Source organism: Somniosus microcephalus, chromosome 9 (genome assembly GCF_052327205.1).
Source record: "Somniosus microcephalus isolate GS21.2 chromosome 9, FLI_Smic_1.0, whole genome shotgun sequence".
Classification (NCBI taxonomy): Eukaryota; Metazoa; Chordata; class Chondrichthyes; order Squaliformes; family Somniosidae; genus Somniosus; species Somniosus microcephalus.
Genome location: NC_140995.1, coordinates 246,609,857 through 246,618,300, shown reverse-complemented (window position 1 = coordinate 246,618,300; position 8,444 = coordinate 246,609,857).

Genomic DNA, 8,444 nt, shown 5'->3' with positions numbered 1-8,444 from the left:
AGGGGGAGAGAGAGAGAGAGACAGGGGGAGAGAGAGAGAGAGAGACGGGGGAGAGAGAGAGAGAGACAGGGGGAGAGAGAGAGAGAGAGACAGGGGAGAGAGAGAGAGAGACGAGGGGGAGAGAGAGAGAGAGACAGGGGGAGAGAGAGAGAGAGACAGGGGGAGAGAGAGAGAGAGACAGGGGAGAGAGAGAGAGAGACGGGGAGAGAGAGAGAGACGGGGAGAGGGAGAGAGAGAGACAGGGGGAGAGAGAGAGAGAGAGACAGGGGGAGAGAGAGAGAGAGACAGGGGGAGAGAGAGAGAGAGACAGGGGGAGAGAGAGAGACGGGGGGAGAGAGAGAGACAGGGGGAGAGAGAGAGAGACAGGGGAGAGAGAGAGAGACAGGGGGAGGAGAGGAGGAGAGAGAACAGGGGTACGACAGGGGGAGAGAGAGAGACAGGGGGAGAGAGAGAGAGAGACAGGGGAGGGGGAGAGAGAGAGACAGGGGAGAGAGAGAGAGACAGGGGGAGACTTGGGCCCTGACAATAAATCCCCAAAAAACCAAAGTCCTTGTGTTCCAGCAAAGATCCAGACATCAGGGACCCAAATAAATTTCACACTAGGAACAACTAAAATTGAACAAACCACTAACTACACATACTTGGGCTTAAAAATCAGTTCTACGGGAAATTTCAAACTGGCTGTGAATGAACTGAAAGAAAATGCAAGAAGGGCTTTCTATGCCATTAAAAAATCAATCCAAATAGAAATCCCAGTTAGCATTTGGCTCAAAATTTTCAAATCAGTAATTGAACCAATTGCACTCTATGGCAGTGAGGTGTGGGGACCGCTAACACAACAAGAATTTGCAAAATGGGACAAACACCCAATTGAGATCCTACATGCTGAATTCTGTAAAAGTATCCTCCGGACTCAAAGGAAAACCGTAAACAATGCATGCAGGGCAGAACTAGGCCAATATCCATTAATAATCACTATCCAAAAAAGAGCCACCAAATTTTGGAAACACCTAGAAATGAGCAACCCCCAATGCTATCATTACGAAGCCCTGAAATGCCAAGAGAGGACCATAAAGAAGAATACCCTCAGTCAACTAGTCCTGGGACTCAGTGAAGCAACCACTAACACTACTAACAATAGCCAGCCCCAGGACAGTGACAGCGTAACACAAAGAATTCGACCCAACACAATCGTCGCTAAGCAAAAGGAAAAATATCTGTCATATTGGGCAGAAACAACAAAAACCCAAAGCAAACTCAATTACTACTTGGCCCTAAACAGACAATACAACATGGCTGATTACCTGACCATGGTAAAGGATAGCAAACTGAGAAAAACTTTGACAATGTACAGACTTAGTGAACATAACCTGGCGATCGAAAAAGGTAGACACAGACAGACCCGGCTACCAAGAGAGGACAGGATATGCTCTCACTGCAGTCAGGGAGTGGTGGAGACAGAGATGCACTTCCTCACAGCTTGTAGAAAATATCAGGGCATAAGGGTGAATTTCTACCCAAAATTTACAAAAATATGCCCGGAATTCAGAAATTTGAATGACGACCAAAAACTCCATACCTACTAGGGGAAGAGAGAAATTGCATAACACTAGCGGCACACTATGTTACAGCTTGCCATAAACAGAGGGACAACCACTAAATATAAGAAAAGAGTATATATAAATTATATGAATGTATATTTATACACTCAGGGATATATCTGTTTATACACTGTATGGATAGATCTGTATTTTTGTGAACAAACATGAATGTTTTCCGATGCTTTGGCAACATAAGATGTAACTTGTCATGCCAATAAAGCGATTTGAATTGAATTGAATTGAATTGAGAGAGAGACAGGGAGAGAGAGAGAGAGAGACGGGGGAGAGAGAGACGGGGAGAGAGAGAGACAGGTGGAGAGAGAGATAGAGGGAGAGAGAGAGAGACAGGGGAGAGAGAGAGAGAGAGACGGGAGAGGGGGGAGAGAGAGAGACGGGGGGAGAGAGAGAGAGACGGGGAGAGAGAGAGACAGGGGGAGAGAGAGAGACGGGGAGAGAGAGAGACAGGGGGAGAGAGAGAGATGGGGGAGAGAGAGACAGGGGGAGAGAGAGACAGGGGGAGAGAGTGTAAAGTCTGTGGGTTATATGGTGAATTAATACACAGACTACAAGAGTAACTTTAACAGGACTTTACTATTCGAAGGTCAGGGCGAATCTGCCCAATAAATCCTTACACAGCACTTATATACCGGTGTGGTCACCACCGGTATTACAGTATACAGTAGCCAAGATAAAGTAGTGCAACCCTTAAAATAGTTCTCTTAAAGGTGGAACGTTACATACACTACAATCCTCCCTTTTTAGGTTAACAATATATACATATTCCCATTAATATAACATCTTAACATAAAGTTGTATATATGTGAAACAGTTCACAGATTCAGTCACTCTGGAGGCTTCCGGACTCTGTCCGGATAACGCCTCGGTGGTGTAGTCGTTTTCGGTGGTGTAGTAGGTTCTTCTGGCAAGGTCGATTCGGCTTGAAGGACCGTTTCAGGTTCATCAGATTCCAGTATTACCGGATCGGAGGTAGATGCTCTGGGTATCTCTGCTTCAACATTAGACGTATAGAGTTGTGGAGTAGGTTGGGCCTTTGTGGATGATTCTATGATCTGGTCAACATGGCGCCTTATTATGCTTTCACCAATGTCCACGGTATACATCAACGGTCCTAGCCTTTTCCCAATAGTTCCCGGCTGCCATTTCTCGGTACGGTAGTCCCGGGCCAAAACTTGTTGACCTATCTGAAAGGATCTAGTTGGCCTTTCATTCATGCCTTGAAATTGCCGGTTCTCTACGTCCCTTCTGACGTTTGGCTTAATCAAATCCAGCCGGCATCTTATTCTTCTATTGAAAAACATCATGGCGGGAGTTTGGTTTGTGACCGCATGTGTTGCATTCCTGTACGCCAACAAGAAGTTATCTACCTTATGTTGTAGATTTATGTCTTCATTACCCATGGCCTTTATGGCCTTCTTGAAGGTCTGGACAAACCTTTCAGCTAATCCATTGGTGGCGGGATGGTATGGGGCGGACGTATAGTGCTTGACCCCATTGCTTTTTAAGAACTTCCTGAATTCTTCGGACACAAATTGCGGTCCATTATCAGAACAGATCTGTTCCGGCAGCCCATTCCTGGCAAATATGGTCCTTAATACTGTGATGGTTTTTTCCGTGGTGGTGGAGGACATTTTTATTACCTCCGGCCACTTGGAGTGTGCATCCACCGCAATTAAAAACATTGAGTCCCTAAATGGACCAGCAAAGTCGATATGTACCCTTTGCCATGGAGATGAGGGCCACTCCCATGGATGCAGAGGAGCTTGTGGTGGTGCGTTTTGGACCTTCTGGCATCCTAGACAGCTCTTGGTTATTTCTTCGATGTCTCCATCAATACCTGGCCACCACACAAACGCTCTGGCTAGGTTCTTCATTTTCACTCCACCCAGATGCCCCTCGTGAAGCTCCTTTAGTACTTTCTGCTGGAGTTTGGGTGGAATCACCACTCTAGATCCACACATCAAGGTTCCTCGGCACACTGACAGCTGTTCTCTTCTGTGCGAAAATGCTGGCAGCATTGGTTCGCCATGTACTGGCCATCCCTCCACCGTTAAATCGTAGACTCGTGAGAGAGTCGGGTCATTTCTTGTTTCCTTTTTGATCATGGAATTTGTTACTGGTAGACATTCCATTATGGTTGAGTGGAACATCTCCACTGGGTCCACTGTAGTCGCCTCTTCTTCCACTGGCAACGGTAGGCGCGATAACCCATCAGCATTTCCATGCTGTTTGGACCTTTTGTATTCGATGTCATATTGGTGTGCCCCTAGTAGAACGGACCACCTCTGTAGCCTTTGTGCTGTCATAGTGGAAACGGCCTTGTTAGGGTTGAATATGGACACCAACGGCTGGTGGTCTGTCAGCAATGTAAACTTCTTGCCCTGCAGGTAATGATTGAATTTCTTCACTCCCCACACAAGGCTGAGAGCCTCCCTATCTATCTGAGCATAATTTCGCTCAGCGGAGGTCAATGATCGGGACGCAAATGCGACTGGCCTTTCCGAGCCATTTGGTAACTTGTGCGAGAGTACAGCTCCAATACCATAAGGGGAAGCATCACAAGCTAGACGAAGAGGTAGCGTTGGGTTGAAGTGAGCCAACGCTTCCTCAGAGGTAATCAACGCCTTGCTTCTGCGAAAGGCCTTCTTACAGTCCTCGCTCCACTTCCATGGTACTTCTTTCCGCAACAGAGCATTCAGCGGATGCAGCACCGTGGATAGATTTGGCAGAAACTTATGGTAATAATTAATCAACCCCAGAAACGACCTCAACTGTGATACATTTTCCGGAGCGGGGGCCTTCACGACCGCTTTGATCTTGCCAGGTGACTTGTGCAGCCCCTCTCGGTCAATGACATGACCGCAGTATGAGATCCGTTTCTGGAAGAACTCACATTTCTGGCGATTAACTCGAAGGCCATATTCCTTCAACCTGGTGAGCACCAGTTTCAAATTTGTGAGGTGTTCCTCCTCGTCTTCTCCCGTAATCAGGATATCGTCCAAGTAACACTGGGTGCTTGGAATACCCTGTAAGACCTGCTCCATGGCCCTCTGCCAAATTGCTGGAGCCGAAGCTACTCCAAAAACCAGTCTATTATATCGATACAAGCCTCTGTGCGTGTTGATTGTGAGATACTGGCGCGACTCTTCCTCGACCTCCATCTGTAAATATGCTTGTGCCAGGTCTATCTTGGTGAAGTGTTTCCCGCCAGACAATGAAGCAAAGATATCCTCAATCCGCGGAAGCGGGTATTGTACCGTGTGAAGCACCGGATTAACTGTGATCTTGAAGTCTCCGCAGATGCGGACCTTCCCCGGTCCCCCTGGCTTGTTACTCGACGAAGACTTCATGACGGGAACAATGGGCGTGGCCCACTCACTCCAGTCCACCTTCGACAGTACCCCTGCACGTTCAAGCTCTTCCAGTGCTGCCTCCACAGCAGGTCGTATCGCGTAAGGTACCGATCTGGCTTTGAAAAATTTTGGGCTTGCATGTTCTGCAATCTTGATTTTTGCCTTAATTCCTCTCAGTGTTCCCAGTCCCTGCTGGAATACCTCTTTAGCCTCGTCCAATATTCTGGACAACCGTTCAGGTTTGACATCTTTCTTTCCGAAATCTACCGTCATTGTGTTTAGTGAGTGCCAGTCTATCTTTATTTTCCTGATCCACTCCCGTCCCAGAAGTGGTGGACCTCCCTCGGGTAGTACATATAAGTCCATTCCTTGGTGATCTTTGCCCTTGTGTCTCACCTTGACTATTATCTTTCCGATGGGGTATACTTTATGCCCCGTGTATGTCTGCAATACTATCTCCGTATCCCGTAGGGGAATATGTTTGAATAACTTTTTGTAATCTTGTTTATTCATGACCGTCAACGCCGATCCGGTGTCCACTTCCATCTTCACTTGGACTTTTGCAATCTGCAGTGTGACCCAGATAGTTTGTCGGTCAGCTTCTTTACTCACATTGTGAATCCTCAGACTACCCAGTTCCTTGCTGTTGGGGTCTGAATCCGAATTCAGTTCATCTGGACTCTTCACAGTCACGCTATGTACCTTTCTGTACTTCTTCTGTGGTGACTTATTGTTGCTGGTCTTCTTTCCTGACCGGCATACATTAGCTATGTGACCAAGTTTGCCACATTTCCTACATTCCTGGTTTTTAAACCAGCATTGGTTCTGGTCGTGTGTTGTCTTCCCACAACGGTAACATTTCGTTGTACCCGAAGTCATTTGATCCACACTGAGTACCGCTGTCTTCAGCTGCATTTCTGCCGTGCCTCTCGCTGCGGCTTCGTGCGATGCTGCAATAAGGACAGCCTTATCAAGTGTAAGATCGTTCTCTTCGAGCAGTCGCTTTTGTGTTCCTTCCTTCGACATCCCGCACACGAACTTGTCTCTCAGTGCCTCTGTCAGATTTACCCCAAACTGACAGTATTTTGCTAGCCTACGCAGTTCAACCAGGTACTCCGCGTTGCTTTCCTCCTTTAGTTGCGTTCTCCCGTAAAATTTAGCTCGTTCCGCTAACATCAGCGGTGTGGGGTTCACATGATCCTTCAGGACAGCAACAATATTAGCGAAAGACTGATCCGCCGGTTTAGCTGGTGATAGAAGATGCTTCAATAACCCGTATGTCTTCGCACCCATTGAGTTTAGTAAGGTTAGAGCTTAATCATAATTTGCTATCTTATTGACCTTACAATATATCTCGATGCGTTCTACATACGTGGTCCAATCTTCCACATCAGAATCGAATTCGTTGATGTTGCCACGCTTAGGCATCTTCACAATCTTCCTGAGAAACAACAACGAAATTTTTCTTTAACTTTTTTTTTTCCAAAAATGGCGGTTTCCCGTGCTTGTCTTCTTCCCCGCCCACTTTCTAAATGGCGGTTTCCCGCTCCTGTCTTCTTCTCCGCCTACTGGCGGGAGGGGTAAGCTTCCCTCGGGCGACGACCGCTGGCTTTTGGGGTTCGCAGCCTGCGCGCCGGCTTCAGTGCGTTCTTTGTTCCCTTTTCTCGGCAGGGCAACCGGCGCTGGGGACAACCCGTTGACGGCGAACAGTCCCAGCCGCTGGCTGAATCTCCTCGGTCTCCCTCGCTCGGCTCTGTCTCTCCCGCTCGCTCGGGCTCTGTCTCTCCCTCAGCGGCTTCCAATCGCGCCTCCCAGCCCTCTCGCAGTCCGGTCCTTTCCTCCCCCGGTTGCGGCTGAGTTCTCCGCGGTTTCTTATTTTTATTTCTTCCCGCGCCTTACGATCCCGGTCGCAGCGCCTCGCGGCCTCGGTAGCTGCCCGGCCTTTCGCCGGTCGCGGTCGAGCTGTCTCACGACGCTGTTGCATCTCCCAGCCCGCTTGTAGCCTGGTCTCTCACACCGGCTGCGTTCCCGCTGGTAGCCCGGTCTCTCACACCGGCTGCGTTCCCGCTTGCACCGCGGCTTCCATGCCCCACGCTGCCCCAGTCTCAGCACCTCTGGGCCCGACTTCTGTCCGGCTCCTTTCCCCCCCGACCGTGGTCGAGTTCACCGCCCTTCCTCCGTTCTTTTTTTTAATTTTCCCCCTACTCACAGTCAACGTGGCCGACTTGCTTCTCGTGGCTGATCGTCTCACTCACACACCGTGGCAGAAGGGACGATCACTGCCTGTTGCTGATGGAAGGCTTCGTGTCTGAATTCTTCCTTCTTCCTTGCTCTGCAGACTCGAGTCTTCTCTCAGCAGATGACGAGGGCGGGTGCCTCCTCTCGACGCTCGTTAACTGCTTCGGATGTATTGCTGCCGCAGGGTAAGATCGAACTCGTCGCCACTGTAAAGTCTGTGGGTTATATGGTGAATTAATTCACAGACTACAAGAGTAACTTAACAGGACTTTACTATTCGAAGGTCAGGGCGAATCTGCCCAATAAATCCTTACACAGCACTTATATACCGGTGTGGTCACCACCGGTATTACAGTATACAGTAGCCAAGATAAAGTAGTGCAACCCTTAAAATAGTTCTCTTAAAGGTGGAACGTTACATACACTACAGAGAGAGAGACGGGGGGGAGATGAGAGAGACAGGGGGGGAGAGAGAGAGACAGGGGGGGAGAGAGAGAGACAGGGGGGGAGAGAGGAGAGACAGGGGGGATGAGAGAGAGATGGGGGGAGAGAGAGAGACGGGGGGAGAGAGAGAAACAGGAGGAGAGAGAGAGACAGGGAGAGAGAGACGGGGAGAGAGAGAGACGGGGAGAGAGAGAGACGGGGGAGAGGAGGAGAGAGACGGGGAGAGAGAGACGGGGGAGAGAGAGAGACGGGGGGAGAGAGAGAGAAACAGGAGGAGAGAGAGAGACAGGAGAGGGAGAGAGACAGGGAGAGAGAGAGAGAGACAGGGAGAGAGAGAGAGACAGGGAGAGAGAGAGACGGGGAGAGCGAGAGAGACAGAGGGAGAGAGAGAGACGGGGGAGAGAGGAGAGAGACGGGGGAGAGAGAGAGAGAGACGGGGAGGAGGAGAGAGACAGAGGGAGAGAGAGAGACAGGGAGAGAGAAGAGACAGAGAGACGGAGAGAGAGAGACGGGGGGAGAGGGAGAGAGACGGGGAGAGAGAGAGAGACGGGGGAGAGAGAGAGAGACGGGGGAGAGCGAGAGAGCAGAGGGAGAGAGAGAGACGGGGGAGAGAGGAGAGAGACGGGAGGGAGGAGAGAGAGACGGGGAGAGAGAGAGGAGAGACGGGGAGAGAGAGAGAGAGACAGAGGGAGAGAGAGAGAGACGGGGGAGAGAGAGAGACGGGGAGAGAGAGAGACGGGGAGAGAGAGAGAGACGGGGAGAGAGCGAGACGGGGAGAGAGCGAGACGGG